The sequence below is a fragment of the Rhinoderma darwinii genome, chromosome 5 (genome assembly GCF_050947455.1).
Source record: "Rhinoderma darwinii isolate aRhiDar2 chromosome 5, aRhiDar2.hap1, whole genome shotgun sequence".
Classification (NCBI taxonomy): domain Eukaryota; kingdom Metazoa; phylum Chordata; class Amphibia; order Anura; family Rhinodermatidae; genus Rhinoderma; species Rhinoderma darwinii.
In genome coordinates, this window is record NC_134691.1 from 228,414,960 (window position 1) to 228,436,177 (window position 21,218).

The 21,218-nt window shown below is 52.1% G+C and overlaps 3 non-coding genes and 5 pseudogenes across 3 annotated transcripts; all 8 read right to left on the bottom strand.

Moving 5' to 3' along the window:
- Positions 1 to 3,756: 3,756 nt before the first annotated feature.
- LOC142654513 (U2 spliceosomal RNA) lies at positions 3,757 to 3,858 on the bottom strand (annotated as a pseudogene).
- A 1,849-nt stretch (positions 3,859 to 5,707) lies between these two features.
- Positions 5,708 to 5,931, bottom strand: LOC142654287 (U2 spliceosomal RNA; annotated as a pseudogene).
- A 755-nt stretch (positions 5,932 to 6,686) lies between these two features.
- Positions 6,687 to 6,756, bottom strand: LOC142654690 (U2 spliceosomal RNA; annotated as a pseudogene).
- Positions 6,757 to 8,708: 1,952 nt separating this feature from the next.
- Positions 8,709 to 8,890, bottom strand: LOC142654166 (U2 spliceosomal RNA). The gene has a single exon (XR_012848907.1). It is a non-coding gene; the product is annotated as a U2 spliceosomal RNA (small nuclear RNA).
- A 788-nt stretch (positions 8,891 to 9,678) lies between these two features.
- On the bottom strand, positions 9,679 to 9,748 carry LOC142654691 (U2 spliceosomal RNA; annotated as a pseudogene).
- Positions 9,749 to 11,403: 1,655 nt separating this feature from the next.
- On the bottom strand, positions 11,404 to 11,594 carry LOC142653526 (U2 spliceosomal RNA). Its single transcript, XR_012848455.1, has one exon. It is a non-coding gene; the product is annotated as a U2 spliceosomal RNA (small nuclear RNA).
- A 1,492-nt stretch (positions 11,595 to 13,086) lies between these two features.
- Positions 13,087 to 13,278, bottom strand: LOC142653787 (U2 spliceosomal RNA). The gene has a single exon (XR_012848661.1). It is a non-coding gene; the product is annotated as a U2 spliceosomal RNA (small nuclear RNA).
- Positions 13,279 to 19,686: 6,408 nt separating this feature from the next.
- Positions 19,687 to 19,756, bottom strand: LOC142654692 (U2 spliceosomal RNA; annotated as a pseudogene).
- Between the last annotated feature and the right edge of the window lie 1,462 nt (positions 19,757 to 21,218).

The window sequence follows — 21,218 nt, forward strand, 5'->3', positions numbered from 1 at the left end:
TCACCAGCACCGAGCTGTAAATGTCGCAATACATCAGGTTAACATACAAACAGAACAACCTGCCAAGCCGCAGCCTACGCAGAGCCTTACCCATGAATTCGTGAGAGACCCGGTCAAAAGCCTTCTCCTGATCCAGACTGACCAGGGCCGCGTGTGTACGGCGGCTTTGCATGTAATGCACCGTGTCCCTCACCAGGGCAAGACTGTCGGCCACCCTGCGGCCAGGAATGCCGCAGGTTTGGTCCGATCCGATGATCTGTCCGATGACAACCTTCAGTCTGTTGGTCAATACTTTGGCGAGGATCTTGTAGTCCACGTTCAGGAGAGAGATGGGGCGCCAGTTTTTCAGGTCACATCTCTCCCCCTTCCGCTTATACAAGATCGTGATCATGCCTTCTCTCAAGGACGGTGGCATTCTACCCTCCACCACCATCTCCTCATAGAGCTCCAGCAGGTCCGGACAGATCAAGTCCCCCAGCGCTACATAGAGCTCTGCTGGGAGACCATCACTGCCCGGGGTCCTGCCGGGTCTGAAGGATTTAGCGGCAGAGAGCAGTTCCTCCACCGTCAGGGGTACATCCATAGCCTCCGTACCTGCAGGATCAAGATGATTAGTGATACCTGACAGGAATTTATCGGCGGCTTCGGGGTCAGTGGTTTTCCGGGAGTAGAGGTTTCGGTAGTAGTCTGTGACGACTCCCATCACCTCCTTCTTCCCAGAATGCATGTTTCCGGTCTCATCTCGGAGTTCCTTCAGGGGCGTGTGGCCGGCATGGAGTTTCCTGAAAAAGAACGAGTTACATTTCTCACCCTTCTCCAGGTTCTCCACCTTGGAACGAAAGACAATTCGCTTGGATTCCTCCTCAAAGTGCCTTTTCAGGCCCTTTTTGGCTTCCTCCAGCTCCTTCCTGACGTCCCAGCCGCATTGAAGGAGGTCTTGCAGGGATCGCAGCTGACGCTGCATCTCTCTGAAGTCTCTCTTCCTCTCACACGCCTGTTGACGACTTTTTGCCTGAAAGAAACAACGAAATTCAACTTTAACATATTCCCACCAGTCACAGGTTTTGTCAAAGAAAACTTTATCATTCCTCCAAACAATATAGGCGTCTCTAAGTTCCGCCAGTACCTCCTCTCTTTCCAGCAGGGCACAATTCAGCTTCCAGGAGCCAGGGCCGGGAGGAAAACCGTGGCCGATGGCACCCTGGAAGAGAATGGCCCTGTGGTCAGAGAAGAAGCAGGGGATCATGGAGTGCCCATGCTGCTTGACTGCCCGGGAGGTGAACACAAAGTCAATCCGAGAACGAAGTGAGCCATCGGGTCGGCTCCATGAATAGTTCACAGAGCCGATCCCCATGGAGCCCACAACGTCCTGCAAGGATGCTTCGGTTACCATCTCGATAAGCAGTTTGGAACTGACATCCAGTTTGATTGAAGTGCCGGAACTTCGTCCATCCTCTTCGATGGGGCAGTTGAAGTCCCCGGCCATCACCACTGCCCTAGTGGTGGCGAGCTGGGTCCGCAGGGTCCGGAATAGTTCCAGGCGCTCAGCCTTCATAGGGGGAGCGTATACGTTGATGAGCCTAATCGGCTCTCCTGCCCAGGAACCGTCTACGACCAACAAGCGGCCGCAGGCGAGCTCCTGGACAGAGTCAACAGTAAATACGCTTCCCCTAATCAGGATGGCAACCCCTGCAGACTTACAGTCGCCCCCACCAGACCAGTAGGACGGGCCATGGGTCCACTGCCTGGCCAGATGATGGTATGACCTGGAAGAGGGGAGAGTACATTCCTGCAGCATAAATACATCACTCGACTGCTTGGAAAGAAAAGTTAGCACCATCTGACATCTAGTCCTATCTCTAACACTCCTCACATTGAGGCTAAAGATGTTAAGTTTAGCAGCCATGGGGGAGAATAAAGAAGGTTAGTGCAAACGATACACCTTAGTTACCAGTCCGGTCGGGCGGATCCTCCTCGCCTGGCGGGTCCGAAAGATCCAGCAGGCCCTCTGACAGAAATTGTTCCAGGATTGTAGCCACCTGGATGTCTGTTGTGAAGTCGATGACCTCAGGTTCAGACACGAGTTCCTCCACCATCTGCTCCATTTCCTCCTGCTGCGCAAGGGAATCTTCGCAGATTTCCACGACTTGTCGCTTTGAGGACTCAGCAGCTGGGCTGTCCCTCACCTTTCTCTTCCTCTGGATGGCACCTGAGGAGACAAGAGGGGGAAAATCCTCCAGGGAGAGGACTCCAGCAGCTGGAGGGGAAGATGTTAGTGCTGCTGGAGCTGGGGAGAAGGGAGGCTGGGTTGGGAGAGGTGCAGGTGACAGGACCACTGAGATGGGTGGGTAGGAGAAGGTGAGAGCCTCAGTGGGGGTGACAGGGGTTGGGGACGGGGGGGTGGGGAGGGCCGGGCGAGGGAGGGTGGGAAGGGTAGGGCGAGGGAGGGCCGGGAGAGGGGGGGGAGGGACTGTCGTCTTCTTACCATCCTTCTTTTTCCCGGTCTTCTGTGCCGCTGGAGCTCTGGCTGGGGCGGGGTTCCCTCTGGCTGGAGCTTTCGCTGCTACAGTTGCCCAGGATCGATCCCTCTTCGGGCAGTCCTTGTAAGAGTGGGCTGCTTGTCCGCAGAGGTTGCACATTGTCCGTTTCGGGCAGTCTTTGGTCTCGTGTCCTGTTACCCGGCAGTTCTTGCAGGCGTCCTCCTTGCAGTCCTTCACCGAATGACCCTTCTTGCTGCATCTCCTGCAGATCTGCGGCATGTCCGGGTAATAGATGAGGCCGTAGGAGTTGCCCAGCGAGAATGACTGGGGCAGGTGCTGGAGGCCGTCTTCCGCGCTCGAATCCTTGTTCAGTCGGACGATTACCGACCACTTGCCAGTCCAGAAGCCGAGTCCGTTCAGGATGTGGGTGGGTTCCCTCACCACTGTGCAGAACCGCTTCAGGAGCGTGGTGATGTCTTTGCCGGGGGTGTGTGGGTTCCGCATTGAGACCGTCACCCGCCTTTCCTCTCTTTGGACAGGGCAGTTGCCCACAAAGCGAGAGAAAGGGGATTCAGGCCTCGCCGCTTTCACCATCTCCCAGTACCTTCTGCAGATGTTGATCGAAGCGAAGGTCACGAAGAACATCCCGGTCATGAAGGCCTGGATACTGATGGTCTCCGGCTTAGCGAAGCCCTGATCCAGGAGCATCTTCTGGCAGAACACTTCTTCCGTCATGTCCGGCACTCTCCCGTCCACCTCCTTGAGCTTCAGGGCCACCGTCTGCTTCATCCAGGGCTCCAGGGTTGGAGCAGCCTGGTTCGGCTTCCTGGTGGCCTGTTGGCTTGAGGAGGCTTCAGGAGGAGATGTCCTGGCCTGGGCCGGCTCACCTGGTCCATCAGCCTTCTCCTTCTGGGTGGCAGGGTTGCTGGTTGAGGCCATGGCTTCTTCCAGCTGTTCCTGTCGCTTGGGGAGGATCTTCGATAGCTCTTTCCCGAAGGGGGCGGAGCTATGCAAATCTTCTCCTTGCTGGCCGAGGTTCTTCCACGAAATTTCTTCCGCAGCGGTTCCTCGTCGAGCTTCTTCTTCTGCGGCCGAGCTTCTTCGAAGATCCCCTTCAGCAGCGGCTCTTCTCCGAAGTTCTCCTTCTTCTTCCCGGCAGCGATCTCCCGGAGCTTCTTCCTCGATGGCGGCTTCTCCCTTCTGGATCGTCGTCTTCGCTGGTTCTTCTCCGCAGTTCGTCGCCGGCTTCGTCTGGAACGCTCTTGGATCGCTAAGCTAGTGTTTATAGCCCCCAGTGGTTCTCCGAGCTATCTATCCTTACAAGGACTGATAAGAACAGATACTACACTTGATCTTAGCCAAAAGGCCGAGAAGCGATAACCCGAATGGGCCGGCCGTTGACCGAGCCTGTCCCATACTGCTGTTCACCCCTTGCAGCGATTGATTCAGCCTACTCCTAGGCAATTCCATGGGGCCCTGCAGGCTCACACACATTTACAGCTACTAAGCGGGAGGGAGGTGAATAAAGGCCGGAGAGGAAGCCAGACAGGATTTGCTTCTTTTGCTTGCACCACAATGCAGTGCTGAAAGAGGAGGAATCTACATAAAAACGCCTTCCTGGCAACGCCCAAATGCCCTGCTGCCATGCAGATAAACACTGGCAGCGGCAGCAAGTGCATGCCCACAGCCACCCCTTGTTCCTTCACACCTTGTATCAGCTTTAATCCAGTCCAGTCCGGTGCTGCCTGCTGAGCAGCACTGACCAACACTGCCTGGGCCCAGGCTTTTATCTATCTCTGAGGCAGGCCCCATTATGATGTCAGAAAGCTGGCTCTGGAATCCTGAGGGCTCCACTATGACACGTGCAAAGTTCCGTCTGAACTTTATATAAGACGGTGCGGCTCAGTCAGTCACTCAGTGTTGCCTGAGAGGGCAACACTGCAACAGCCGGCCGCCAGGCTGTCTTTTTTTTGCACAGCTAGTTGCCTCCAGGAGGCCACAAGAGGGAGACAAGGGACTGCAAAATGGAAAATAGGCATCCACCAACTTTACAGACAACTTGTTCTCCTTGCTCCTACAACCTCCATCCTTGCACAGTTTGTTATTTTATTCTTCTAGGTAACATAGTAACAAATCCAAATTGCTGCTCTCTTTGTAGGCAAGCAAGGGTTTGTTGCAACTGCAATTCTTACTTCTTCTTGGAAATGTTGGGACGGCAGTACATTCCATCACATCCATCTAGTGTACACAGGTAGGTCCATTGTGGCGGGTAGGCGGCTGGCTGCTTTAATGGCTGTTTGCTGTTCCCCTACTCCACTCCACTCCACTAGTTGACTGTGTTGCTGCATCAATCAGTGGCTGGCTCAGGTGCAGCTCTTTAACTTACCTAGGAGGGAGGGCGGAGAGAAGACAAGGAAGGTGAATGAGCTGTTCCAATGTGAAATGCCGGAAACACAGAAGACACACACACACACACACACACACACACACACACACACACACACACACACACACACACACACACACACACACACACACACACACACACACACACACACACACACACACACACACACACACACACACACACACACACACACACACACACACACACACACACACACACACACACACACACACACACACACACACACACACACACACACACACACACACACACACACACACACACACACACACACACACACACACACACACACACACACACACACACACACACACACACACACACACACACACACACACACACACACACACACACACACACACACACACACACACACACACACACACACACACACACACACACACACACACACACACACACACACACACACACACACACACACACACACACACACACACACACACACACACACACACACACACACACACACACACACACACACACACACACACACACACACACACACACACACACACACACACACACACACACACACACACACACACACACACACACACACACACACACACACACACACACACACACACACACAAGAGGTGGCAATGTATTAATTAATTGCATTTAATAAATGAGCTCATTATCACACATGACTGTACAAATGCATTGTCCAACAGGTGTTGAAATAATGGGATTAAAAGGGGAGATCCCATCAGAAAGACAAAAACAATAGCAAACACAAATAGCACTTTTGGAATCTGATTTTAGTCAACACATAAGGGAAGGGTGCACCGGTCCTGGAAATACTGCAATACCAGGTCAATGCGTGGAGTGGACAGAGCAAGCTCTATTTCCATCTCCCTGTTCTAAAAATCCATTTAATATATGGTCCCCAGATAGGGGACGTATCAGATATTAAACTGATAAGAACAGATTTTTTTTTTTTTTTTTTTTTTTTTTTGAAAGCCCGAGTCGTGCTTTCTATCACCCAAGTGCATAAAAAGTGCAGAGGTGCCACACAAAAAGTGCACAAGGATGCGGTCTATCGCAGCCCTTCTCTTAAAAGAGAGAGGCCCCGCATAACCATTCCCTGACCCTCCAAACCATAGGCCTAGAGGATCAAGGATCGATGGTCCCCTCTCGCCGAAGCTTAGGGAGACCCAAACACACTCCTAGGCTTCTACCTGGGCTGCCACCCCAGTGTCCACCTAGGAGCCTGCATCCTAGTTGCACCTCCCCTCCGAAGAAGGGAGGCCGGGTTGCAGGGGAAAAAGGAACCAGAAGGCCACACATTTTCCCCCTAGACCTCAGGAGGGTCCCAAAAGGGCACCGCATCCCAAAATCCTTGTGACAAACGTGACAAACACACAGTGAAAAACAAAATTAAATAAGTGGATGTGCGCTGTGATACAGCCTGGACATCCGCCAGGTATAAAAAAATTCCTCATCTCCCAGCCAGAAGGCCGGGAGAATAAAGGTGTGTGCTCATATAGCGTGAAAGAGAGTGCGTGCAAGTGTGCCTTCACTCAGTGGGATCCCACCCCCAGTGAGTTAGGGCACCCCAGGGTCACCAGCCCTGGGGCACATAGCAACTCGGGCTTCCAAACTACCCGGCCTAATGACCTCGATCCGGCGGTCGCCTGGTCACCTACAAATGGTACCTTTAAACCAAATGCGTACACCAGAGCGATGACCGTTGTGGTTCCCTGCCCTCACCTCGGCGTTCTGTCATCCCCCTACGATGGCCCACGTACCACCGGCAGGGATGATTACTAACCTCAGCTTGAGCAGGTACTACACTTGATCTTAGCCAAAAGGCCGAGAAGCGATAACCCGAATGGGCCGGCCGTTGACCGAGCCTGTCCCATACTGCTGTTCACCCCTTGCAGCGATTGATTCAGCCTACTCCTAGGCAATTCCATGGGGCCCTGCAGGCTCACACACATTTACAGCTACTAAGCGGGAGGGAGGTGAATAAAGGCCGGAGAGGAAGCCAGACAGGATTTGCTTCTTTTGCTTGCACCACAATGCAGTGCTGAAAGAGGAGGAATCTACATAAAAACGCCTTCCTGGCAACGCCCAAATGCCCTGCTGCCATGCAGATAAACACTGGCAGCGGCAGCAAGTGCATGCCCACAGCCACCCCTTGTTCCTTCACACCTTGTATCAGCTTTAATCCAGTCCAGTCCGGTGCTGCCTGCTGAGCAGCACTGACCAACACTGCCTGGGCCCAGGCTTTTATCTATCTCTGAGGCAGGCCCCATTATGATGTCAGAAAGCTGGCTCTGGAATCCTGAGGGCTCCACTATGACACGTGCAAAGTTCCGTCTGAACTTTATATAAGACGGTGCGGCTCAGTCAGTCACTCAGTGTTGCCTGAGAGGGCAACACTGCAACAGCCGGCCGCCAGGCTGTCTTTTTTTTGCACAGCTAGTTGCCTCCAGGAGGCCACAAGAGGGAGACAAGGGACTGCAAAATGGAAAATAGGCATCCACCAACTTTACAGACAACTTGTTCTCCTTGCTCCTACAACCTCCATCCTTGCACAGTTTGTTATTTTATTCTTCTAGGTAACATAGTAACAAATCCAAATTGCTGCTCTCTTTGTAGGCAAGCAAGGGTTTGTTGCAACTGCAATTCTTACTTCTTCTTGGAAATGTTGGGACGGCAGTACATTCCATCACATCCATCTAGTGTACACAGGTAGGTCCATTGTGGCGGGTAGGCGGCTGGCTGCTTTAATGGCTGTTTGCTGTTCCCCTACTCCACTCCACTCCACTAGTTGACTGTGTTGCTGCATCAATCAGTGGCTGGCTCAGGTGCAGCTCTTTAACTTACCTAGGAGGGAGGGCGGAGAGAAGACAAGGAAGGTGAATGAGCTGTTCCAATGTGAAATGCCGGAAACACAGAAACACAGAAGACACACACACACACACACACACACACACACACACACACACACACACACACACACACACACACACACACACACACACACACACACACACACACACACACACACACACACACACACACACACACACACACACACACACACACACACACACACACACACACACACACACACACACACACACACACACACACACACACACACACACACACACACACACACACACACACACACACACACACACACACACACACACACACACACACACACACACACACACACACACACACACACACACACACACACACACACACACACACACACACACACACACACACACACACACACACACACACACACACACACACACACACACACACACACACACACACACACACACACACACACACACACACACACACACACACACACACACACACACACACACACACACACACACACACACACACACACACACACACACACACACACACACACACACACACACACACACACACACACACACACACACACACACACACACACACACACACACACACACACACACACACACACACACACACACACACACACACACACACACACACACACACACACACACACACACACACACACACACACACACACACACACACACACACACACACACACACACACACCAAGAGGTGGCAATGTATTAATTAATTGCATTTAATAAATGAGCTCATTATCACACATGACTGTACAAATGCATTGTCCAACAGGTGTTGAAATAATGGGATTAAAAGGGGAGATCCCATCAGAAAGACAAAAACAATAGCAAACACAAATAGCACTTTTGGAATCTGATTTTAGTCAACACATAAGGGAAGGGTGCACCGGTCCTGGAAATACTGCAATACCAGGTCAATGCGTGGAGTGGACAGAGCAAGCTCTATTTCCATCTCCCTGTTCTAAAAATCCATTTAATATATGGTCCCCAGATAGGGGACGTATCAGATATTAAACTGATAAGAACAGATTTTTTTTTTTTTTTATTGAAAGCCCGAGCCGTGCTTTCTATCACCCAAGTGCATAAAAAGTGCAGAGGTGCCACACAAAAAGTGCACAAGGATGCGGTCTATCGCAGCCCTTCTCTTAAAAGAGAGAGGCCCCGCATAACCATTCCCTGACCCTCCAAACCATAGGCCTAGAGGATCAAGGATCGATGGTCCCCCCTCGCCGAAGCTTAGGGAGACCCAAACACACTCCTAGGCTTCTACCTGGGCTGCCACCCCAGTGTCCACCTAGGAGCCTGCATCCTAGTTGCACCTCCCCTCCGAAGAAGGGAGGCCGGGTTGCAGGGGAAAAAGGAACCAGAAGGCCACACATTTTCCCCCTAGACCTCAGGAGGGTCCCAAAAGGGCACCGCATCCCAAAATCCTTGTGACAAACGTGACAAACACACAGTGAAAAACAAAATTAAATAAGTGGATGTGCGCTGTGATACAGCCTGGACATCCGCCAGGTATATAAAAATTCCTCATCTCCCAGCCAGAAGGCCGGGAGAATAAAGGTGTGTGCTTAAAAGTGTGAAAGAAGAGTGCGTGCAAGTGTGCCTTCACTCAGTGGGATCCCACCCCCAGTGAGTTAGGGCACCCCAGGGTCACCAGCCCTGGGGCACATAGCAACTCGGGCTTTCAAACTACCCGACCTCCTGACCTCGATCCGGCGGTCGCCTGGTCACCTACAAATGGTACCTTTAAACCAAATGCGTACACCAGAGCGATGACCGTTGTGGTTCCCTGCCCTCACCTCGGCGTTCTGTCATCCCCCTACGATGGCCCACGTACCACCGGCAGGGATGATTACTAACCTCAGCTTGAGCAGGTACTACACTTGATCTTAGCCAAAAGGCCGAGAAGCGATAACCCGAATGGGCCGGCCGTTGACCGAGCCTGTCCCATACTGCTGTTCACCCCTTGCAGCGATTGATTCAGCCTACTCCTAGGCAATTCCATGGGGCCCTGCAGGCTCACACACATTTACAGCTACTAAGCGGGAGGGAGGTGAATAAAGGCCGGAGAGGAAGCCAGACAGGATTTGCTTCTTTTGCTTGCACCACAATGCAGTGCTGAAAGAGGAGGAATCTACATAAAAACGCCTTCCTGGCAACGCCCAAATGCCCTGCTGCCATGCAGATAAACACTGGCAGCGGCAGCAAGTGCATGCCCACAGCCACCCCTTGTTCCTTCACACCTTGTATCAGCTTTAATCCAGTCCAGTCCGGTGCTGCCTGCTGAGCAGCACTGACCAACACTGCCTGGGCCCAGGCTTTTATCTATCTCTGAGGCAGGCCCCATTATGATGTCAGAAAGCTGGCTCTGGAATCCTGAGGGCTCCACTATGACACGTGCAAAGTTCCGTCTGAACTTTATATAAGACGGTGCGGCTCAGTCAGTCACTCAGTGTTGCCTGAGAGGGCAACACTGCAACAGCCGGCCGCCAGGCTGTCTTTTTTTTGCACAGCTAGTTGCCTCCAGGAGGCCACAAGAGGGAGACAAGGGACTGCAAAATGGAAAATAGGCATCCACCAACTTTACAGACAACTTGTTCTCCTTGCTCCTACAACCTCCATCCTTGCACAGTTTGTTATTTTATTCTTCTAGGTAACATAGTAACAAATCCAAATTGCTGCTCTCTTTGTAGGCAAGCAAGGGTTTGTTGCAACTGCAATTCTTACTTCTTCTTGGAAATGTTGGGACGGCAGTACATTCCATCACATCCATCTAGTGTACACAGGTAGGTCCATTGTGGCGGGTAGGCGGCTGGCTGCTTTAATGGCTGTTTGCTGTTCCCCTACTCCACTCCACTCCACTAGTTGACTGTGTTGCTGCATCAATCAGTGGCTGGCTCAGGTGCAGCTCTTTAACTTACCTAGGAGGGAGGGCGGAGAGAAGACAAGGAAGGTGAATGAGCTGTTCCAATGTGAAATGCCGGAAACACAGAAGACACACACACACACACACACACACACACACACACACACACACACACACACACACACACACACACACACACACACACACACACACACACACACACACACACACACACACACACACACACACACACACACACACACACACACACACACACACACACACACACACACACACACACACACACACACACACACACACACACACACACACACACACACACACACACACACACACACACACACACACACACACACACACACACACACACACACACACACACACACACACACACACACACACACACACACACACACACACACACACACACACACACACACACACACACACACACACACACACACACACACACACACACACACACACACACACACACGAGGTGGCAATGTATTAATTAATTGCATTTAATAAATGAGCTCATTATCACACATGACTGTACAAATGCATTGTCCAACAGGTGTTGAAATAATGGGATTAAAAGGGGAGATCCCATCAGAAAGACAAAAACAATAGCAAACACAAATAGCACTTTTGGAATCTGATTTTAGTCAACACATAAGGGAAGGGTGCACCGGTCCTGGAAATACTGCAATACCAGGTCAATGCGTGGAGTGGACAGAGCAAGCTCTATTTCCATCTCCCTGTTCTAAAAATCCATTTAATATATGGTCCCCAGATAGGGGACGTATCAGATATTAAACTGATAAGAACAGATACTACACTTGATCTTAGCCAAAAGGCCGAGAAGCGATAACCCGAATGGGCCGGCCGTTGACCGAGCCTGTCCCATACTGCTGTTCACCCCTTGCAGCGATTGATTCAGCCTACTCCTAGGCAATTCCATGGGGCCCTGCAGGCTCACACACATTTACAGCTACTAAGCGGGAGGGAGGTGAATAAAGGCCGGAGAGGAAGCCAGACAGGATTTGCTTCTTTTGCTTGCACCACAATGCAGTGCTGAAAGAGGAGGAATCTACATAAAAACGCCTTCCTGGCAACGCCCAAATGCCCTGCTGCCATGCAGATAAACACTGGCAGCGGCAGCAAGTGCATGCCCACAGCCACCCCTTGTTCCTTCACACCTTGTATCAGCTTTAATCCAGTCCAGTCCGGTGCTGCCTGCTGAGCAGCACTGACCAACACTGCCTGGGCCCAGGCTTTTATCTATCTCTGAGGCAGGCCCCATTATGATGTCAGAAAGCTGGCTCTGGAATCCTGAGGGCTCCACTATGACACGTGCAAAGTTCCGTCTGAACTTTATATAAGACGGTGCGGCTCAGTCAGTCACTCAGTGTTGCCTGAGAGGGCAACACTGCAACAGCCGGCCGCCAGGCTGTCTTTTTTTTGCACAGCTAGTTGCCTCCAGGAGGCCACAAGAGGGAGACAAGGGACTGCAAAATGGAAAATAGGCATCCACCAACTTTACAGACAACTTGTTCTCCTTGCTCCTACAACCTCCATCCTTGCACAGTTTGTTATTTTATTCTTCTAGGTAACATAGTAACAAATCCAAATTGCTGCTCTCTTTGTAGGCAAGCAAGGGTTTGTTGCAACTGCAATTCTTACTTCTTCTTGGAAATGTTGGGACGGCAGTACATTCCATCACATCCATCTAGTGTACACAGGTAGGTCCATTGTGGCGGGTAGGCGGCTGGCTGCTTTAATGGCTGTTTGCTGTTCCCCTACTCCACTCCACTCCACTAGTTGACTGTGTTGCTGCATCAATCAGTGGCTGGCTCAGGTGCAGCTCTTTAACTTACCTAGGAGGGAGGGCGGAGAGAAGACAAGGAAGGTGAATGAGCTGTTCCAATGTGAAATGCCGGAAACACAGAAACACAGAAGACACACACACACACACACACACACACACACACACACACACACACACACACACACACACACACACACACACACACACACACACACACACACACACACACACACACACACACACACACACACACACACACACACACACACACACACACACACACACACACACACACACACACACACACACACACACACACACACACACACACACACACACACACACACAGAGGTGGCAATGTATTAATTAATTGCATTTAATAAATGAGCTCATTATCACACATGACTGTACAAATGCATTGTCCAACAGGTGTTGAAATAATGGGATTAAAAGGGGAGATCCCATCAGAAAGACAAAAACAATAGCAAACACAAATAGCACTTTTGGAATCTGATTTTAGTCAACACATAAGGGAAGGGTGCACCGGTCCTGGAAATACTGCAATACCAGGTCAATGCGTGGAGTGGACAGAGCAAGCTCTATTTCCATCTCCCTGTTCTAAAAATCCATTTAATATATGGTCCCCAGATAGGGGACGTATCAGATATTAAACTGATAAGAACAGATTTTTTTTTTGATTGAAAATTGCTTTATTGACAATCAATCGTCATCATACAAACATTACTGCGACGCAGCGCAAGCCATGAAGCAGCAAATAATAAATAATAACAGTCGTCAAACATAACATGACAGTATAATACACAGTACAGGCTAGCCTATGCTATACATTACACCACATGCTACACTAACATTCTTGCATTCACTAAAGCCAAACAACAAAGCATTACAGACAAGTGATGGGATAGGGGAGTGGGTAGGAGGGGATAGGGAAGGGGGAAATCACAGGCCCGAAGCTTTATTGAAAGACAACACACAAGAAGGGAGAGTGGGGGGAAGGGGAGTATCAGTCCTCTTCCTCATCGACGTCCGGGCTGTCCCAGGTGGAATAGTCTCTGAGCAGGCTGTGGATCAGCCTGCGGCAGTCCTGGACGGACACACTCTCTCTCCGCAAAATCAGACGGTTCCTGGCGAACCATATAGCGTCCTTAAAGCAGTTCATAAGGCGCCAGGCTTCCTGGATTGCTCCATCCGTGGTATTCCCAGGAAATAGTCCATAAAGTACCGAGCGGTACGACAGTCTGTTCCTGGGTACTGAGTCCTTGAGTTCATGTTCCAAGGCTTTCAACAGACCCTGTGCAAAGGGGCACTGCCAGAAAATGTGCAAAGATGTTTCCTCCGTGAAGGGGCACCTGGGGCAGTACCGGGTCTTGCACAGGTTGCGGGCATGCATGAATGACCTAAGAGGCAGTCCTCCCTGGATGGCCATCCATGAAATGTCCTTGTGCCCGTTGGTCAACCTGCCAGATGACACGTTAGTCCAAACAGTCTCCAACGTGTCGGCATGAAGCCCTGGAACAGACTCCAGTGAGTCCTTTGCTCTGATGTGCTTGTGGATCGTCTTAGGTTTCCACAAGTCGGGCTTAAGACCCTCCAGTTGATGCTCCCTCACAAACCGGACGACATCTCCGTAGAACCAGGGAGCGTGCCAGTTGTAAGGGAAGGAGCTGTCCCACTTGTCCCAGCCAAAACCTCGCCAGAGGGGAAGGAGGAAGTAGCGGGACATGGCCTTGCCCGCAGAGCCGTTTGCTGTCCTCAGAGTCCTACGAACACAGTCACATACAAAAGCGATCCGCAGCAGAGTGGGAATGTCGGGTATACCCTTCCCACCTTTGCGGGGCTCCTTGTACATAACAGTCCGCTTTACTCTGTCCATTTTCGAGCCCCAGATGAAGTGAAACACAGTCCTGGTAATGGCCCTCGAGACGGTGGCAAGAGGGGGCCATGCCTGTGCAGTGTATTGTAGCACAGGCAAGACTTCGTTACGCAGGACCATTGCTTTGCCCTCAATAGTGAGTTGTCTGAGGCTCCACAGTCCGATCCTTTGGTTGACTTTGGCCAAGCGTTCTTCCCACGACTTTAGGGCTGCACCTTCCTTACCGAACCAGACTCCCAGAATTTTGATGAAGTCCGGCTTGATAGTAAACGGGAAGGAGGCAGGAGAAGGCAGGTACCACTTTCCGAAGAGCATGGCTTCCGACTTCCCGCAGTTGACTTTTGCCCCTGACGCGCGTCCGAACTCCTCACAGGTCTGGACGAGTGCAGTCACCGAACTCTGGTCAGCGCAGAAGACGGTCACGTCGTCCATGTACAGCGAGCATTTGACCTCGAAGTGTCCTGGACCTGGTGCGGTGATCCCTCTGATCTCTCCATTCTGCCGGATAGCCTCTGCGAAGAGCTCTATAACACAAACAAAAAGGAGAGGTGAAAGAGGACAGCCTTGTCTAACCCCCGACGATACAGGAAAGGGGTCAGTCTTCCAGCCGTTCACCAGCACCGAGCTGTAAATGTCGCAATACATCAGGTTAACATACAAACAGAACAACCTGCCAAGCCGCAGCCTACGCAGAGCCTTACCCATGAATTCGTGAGAGACCCGGTCAAAAGCCTTCTCCTGATCCAGACTGACCAGGGCCGCGTGTGTACGGCGGCTTTGCATGTAATGCACCGTGTCCCTCACCAGGGCAAGACTGTCGGCCACCCTACGGCCAGGAATGCCGCAGGTTTGGTCCGATCCGATGATCTGTCCGATGACAACCTTCAGTCTGTTGGTCAATACTTTGGCGAGGATCTTGTAGTCCACGTTCAGGAGAGAGATGGGACGCCAGTTTTTCAGGTCACATCTCTCCCCCTTCCGCTTATACAAGATCGTGATCATGCCTTCTCTCAAGGACGGTGGCATTCTACCCTCCACCACCATCTCCTCATAGAGCTCCAGCAGGTCCGGACAGATCAAGTCCCCCAGCGCTACATAGAGCTCTGCTGGGAGACCATCACTGCCCGGGGTCCTGCCGGGTCTGAAGGATTTAGCGGCAGAGAGCAGTTCCTCCACCGTCAGGGGTACGTCCATAGCCTCCGTACCTGCAGGATCAAGATGATTAGTGATACCTGACAGGAATTTATCGGCGGCTTCGGGGTCAGTGGTTTTCCGGGAGTAGAGGCTTCGGTAGTAGTCTGTGACGACTCCCATCACCTCCTTCTTCCCAGAATGCATGTTTCCGGTCTCATCTCGGAGTTCCTTCAGGGGCGTGTGGCCGGCATGGAGTTTCCTGAAAAAGAACGAGTTACATTTCTCACCCTTCTCCAGGTTCTCCACCTTGGACCGAAAGATAATTCGCTTGGATTCCTCCTCAAAGTGCCTTTTCAGGCCCTTTTTGGCTTCCTCCAGCTCCTTCCTGACGTCCCAGCCGCATTGAAGGAGGTCTTGCAGGGATCGCAGCTGACGCTGCATCTCTCTGAAGTCTCTCTTCCTCTCACACGCCTGTTGACGACTTTTTGCCTGAAAGAAACAACGAAATTCAACTTTAACATATTCCCACCAGTCACAGGTTTTGTCAAAGAAAACTTTATCATTCCTCCAAACAATATAGGCGTCTCTAAGTTCCGCCAGTACCTCCTCTCTTTCCAGCAGGGCACAATTCAGCTTCCAGGAGCCAGGGCCGGGAGGAAAACCGTGGCCGATGGCACCCTGGAAGAGAATGGCCCTGTGGTCAGAGAAGAAGCAGGGGATCATGGAGTGCCCATGCTGCTTGACTGCCCGGGAGGTGAACACAAAGTCAATCCGAGAACGAAGTGAGCCATCGGGTCGGCTCCATGAATAGTTCACAGAGCCGATCCCCATGGAGCCCACAACGTCCTGCAAGGATGCTTCGGTTACCATCTCGATAAGCAGTTTGGAACTGACATCCAGCTTGATTGAAGTGCCGGAACTTCGTCCATCCTCTTCGATGGGGCAGTTGAAGTCCCCGGCCATCACCACTGCCCTAGTGGTGGCGAGCTGGGTCCGCAGGGTCTGGAATAGTTCCAGGCGCTCAGCCTTCATAGGGGGAGCGTACACGTTGATGAGCCTAATCGGCTCTCCCGCCCAGGAACCGTCTACGACCAACAAGCGGCCGCAGACGAGCTCCTGGACAGAGTCAACAGTAAATACGCTTCCCCTAATCAGGATGGCAACCCCTGCAGACTTACAGTCGCCCCCACCAGACCAGTAGGACGGGCCATGGGTCCACTGCCTGGCCAGGTGATGATATGACCTGGAAGAGGGGAGAGTACATTCCTGCAGCATAAATATATCACTCGACTGCTTGGAAAGAAAAGTTAGCACCATCTGACATCTAGTCCTATCTCTAACACTCCTCACATTGAGGCTAAAGATGTTAAGTTTAGCAGCCATGGGGGAGAATAAAGAAGGTTAGTGCAAACGATACACCTTAGTTACCAGTCCGGTCGGGCGGATCCTCCTCGCTTGGTGGGTCCGAAAGATCCAGCAGGCCCTCTGACAAAAATTGTTCCAGGATTGTAGCCACCTGGATGTCTGTTGTGAAGTCGATGACCTCAGGTTCAGACACGAGTTCCTCCACCATCTGCTCCATTTCCTCCTGCTGCGCAAGGGAATCTTCGCAGATTTCCACGACTTGTCGCTTTGAGGACTCAGCCGCTGGGCTGTCCCTCACCTTTCTCTTCCTCTGGATGGCACCTGAGGAGACAAGAGGGGGAAAATCCTCCAGGGAGAGGACTCCAGCAGCTGGAGAGGAAGATGTTAGTGCTGCTGGAGCTGGGGAGAAGGGAGGCTGGGTTGGGAGAGGTGCAGGTGACAGGACCACTGAGATGGGTGGGTAGGAGAAGGTGAGAGCCTCAGTGGGGGTGACAGGGGTTGGGGACGGGGGGGTGGGGAGGGCCGGGCGAGGGAGGGTGGGAAGGGTAGGGCGAGGGAGGGCCGGGAGAGGGGGGGGAGGGACTGTCGTCTTCTTACCATCCTTCTTTTTCCCGGTCTTCTGTGCCGCTGGAGCTCTGGCTGGGGCGGGGTTCCCTCTGGCTGGAGCTTTCGCTGCTACAGTTGCCCAGGATCGATCCCTCTTCGGGCAGTCCTTGTAAGAGTGGGCTGCTTGTCCGCAGAGGTTGCACATTGTCCGTTTCGGGCAGTCTTTGGTCTCGTGTCCTGTTACCCGGCAGTTCTTGCAGGCGTCCTCCTTGCAGTCCTTCATCGAATGACCCTTCTTGCTGCATCTCCTGCAGATCTGCGGCATGTCCGGGTAGTAGATGAGGCCGTAGGAGTTGCCCAGCGAGAATGACTGGGGCAGGTGCTGGAGGCCGTCTTCCGCGCTTGAATCCTTGTTGAGTCGGACGATTACCGACCACTTGCCAGTCCAGAAGCCGAGTCCGTTCAGGATGTGGGTGGGTTCCCTCACCACTGTGCAGAACCGCTTCAGGAGCGTGGTGATGTCTTTGCCGGGGGTGTGTGGGTTCCGCATTGAGACCGTCACCCGCCTTTCCTCTCTTTGGACAGGGCAGTTGCCCACAAAGCGAGAGAAAGGGGATTCAGGCCTCGCCGCTTTCACCATCTCCCAGTACCTTCTGCAGATGTTGATCGAAGCGAAGGTCACGAAGAACATCCCGGTCATGAAGGCCTGGATGCTGATGGTCTCCGGCTTAGCGAAGCCCTGGTCCAGGAGCATCTTCTGGCAGAACACTTCTTCCGTCATGTCCGGCATTCTCCCGTCCACCTCCTTCAGCTTCAGGGCCACCGTCTGCTTCATCCAGGGCTCCAGGGTTGGAGCAGCCTGGTTCGGCTTCCTGGTGGCCTGTCCGCTTGAGGAGGCTTCAGGAGGAGATGTCCTGGCCTGGGCCGGCTCACCTGGTCCATCAGCCTTCTCCTTCTGGGTGGCAGGGTTGCTGGTTGAGGCCATGGCTTCTTCCAGCTGTTCCTGTCGCTTGGGGAGGATCTTCGATAGCTCTTTCCCGAAGGGGGCGGAGCTATGCAAATCTTCTCCTTGCTGGCCGAGGTTCTTCCACGAAATTTCTTCCGCAGCGGTTCCTCGTCGAGCTTCTTCTTCTGCGGCCGAGCTTCTTCGAAGATCCCCTTCAGCAGCGGCTCTTCTCCGAAGTTCTCCTTCTTCTTCCCGGCAGCGATCTCCCGGAGCTTCTTCCTCGATGGCGGCTTCTCCCTTCTGGATCGTCGTCTTCGCTGGTTCTTCTCCGCAGTTCGTCGCCGGCTTCGTCTGGAACGCTCTTGGATCGCTGAGCTAGTGTTTATAGCCCCCAGTGGTTCTCCGAGCTATCTATCCTTACAAGGACTGATAAGAACAGATTTTTTATTGAAAGCCCGAGTCGTGCTTTCTATCACCCAAGTGCATAAAAAGTGCAGAGGTGCCACACAAAAAGTGCACAAGGATGCGGTCTATCGCAGCCCTTCTCTTAAAAGAGAGAGGCCCCGCATAACCATTCCCTGACCCTCCAAACCATAGGCCTAGAGGATCAAGGATCGATGGTCCCCCCTCGCCGAAGCTTAGGGAGACCCAAACACACTCCTAGGCTTCTACCTGGGCTGCCACCCCAGTGTCCACCTAGGAGCCTGCATCCTAGTTGCACCTCCCCTCCGAAGAAGGGAGGCCGGGTTGCAGGGGAAAAAGGAACCAGAAGGCCACACATTTTCCCCCTAGACCTCAGGAGGGTCCCAAAAGGGCACCGCATCCCAAAATCCTTGTGACAAACGTGACAAACACACAGTGAAAAACAAAATTAAATAAGTGGATGTGCGCTGTGATACAGCCTGGACATCCGCCAGGTATAAAAAAATTCCTCATCTCCCAGCCAGAAGGCCGGGAGAATAAAGGTGTGTGCTCATATAGCGTGAAAGAGAGTGCGTGCAAGTGTGCCTTCACTCAGTGGGATCCCACCCCCAGTGAGTTAGGGCACCCCAGGGTCACCAGCCCTGGGGCACATAGCAACTCGGGCTTCCAAACTACCCGGCCTAATGACCTCGATCCGGCGGTCGCCTGGTCACCTACAAATGGTACCTTTAAACCAAATGCGTACACCAGAGCGATGACCGTTGTGGTTCCCTGCCCTCACCTCGGCGTTCTGTCATCCCCCTACGATGGCCCACGTACCACCGGCAGGGATGATTACTAACCTCAGCTTGAGCAGGTACTACACTTGATCTTAGCCAAAAGGCCGAGAAGCGATAACCCGAATGGGCCGGCCGTTGACCGAGCCTGTCCCATACTGCTGTTCACCCCTTGCAGCGATTGATTCAGCCTACTCCTAGGCAATTCCATGGGGCCCTGCAGGCTCACACACATTTACAGCTACTAAGCGGGAGGGAGGTGAATAAAGGCCGGAGAGGAAGCCAGACAGGATTTGCTTCTTTTGCTTGCACCACAATGCAGTGCTGAAAGAGGAGGAATCTACATAAAAACGCCTTCCTGGCAACGCCCAAATGCCCTGCTGCCATGCAGATAAACACTGGCAGCGGCAGCAAGTGCATGCCCACAGCCACCCCTTGTTCCTTCACACCTTGTATCAGCTTTAATCCAGTCCAGTCCGGTGCTGCCTGCTGAGCAGCACTGACCAACACTGCCTGGGCCCAGGCTTTTATCTATCTCTGAGGCAGGCCCCATTATGATGTCAGAAAGCTGGCTCTGGAATCCTGAGGGCTCCACTATGACACGTGCAAAGTTCCGTCTGAACTTTATATAAGACGGTGCGGCTCAGTCAGTCACTCAGTGTTGCCTGAGAGGGCAACACTGCAACAGCCGGCCGCCAGGCTGTCTTTTTTTTGCACAGCTAGTTGCCTCCAGGAGGCCACAAGAGGGAGACAAGGGACTGCAAAATGGAAAATAGGCATCCACCAACTTTACAGACAACTTGTTCTCCTTGCTCCTACAACCTCCATCCTTGCACAGTTTGTTATTTTATTCTTCTAGGTAACATAGTAACAAATCCAAATTGCTGCTCTCTTTGTAGGCAAGCAAGGGTTTGTTGCAACTGCAATTCTTACTTCTTCTTGGAAATGTTGGGACGGCAGTACATTCCATCACATCCATCTAGTGTACACAGGTAGGTCCATTGTGGCGGGTAGGCGGCTGGCTGCTTTAATGGCTGTTTGCTGTTCCCCTACTCCACTCCACTCCACTAGTTGACTGTGTTGCTGCATCAATCAGTGGCTGGCTCAGGTGCAGCTCTTTAACTTACCTAGGAGGGAGGGCGGAGAGAAGACAAGGAAGGTGAATGAGCTGTTCCAATGTGAAATGCCGGAAACACAGAAGACACACACACACACACACACACACACACACACACACACACACACACACACACACACACACACACACACACACACACACACACACACACACACACACACACACACACACACACACACACACACACACACACACACACACACACACACACACACACACACACACACACACACACACACACACACACACACACACACACACACACACACACAACAAGAGGTGGCAATGTATTAATTAATTGCATTTAATAAATGAGCTCATTATCACACATGACTGTACAAATGCATTGTCCAACAGGTGTTGAAATAATGGGATTAAAAGGGGAGATCCCATCAGAAAGACAAAAACAATAGCAAACACAAATAGCACTTTTGGAATCTGAT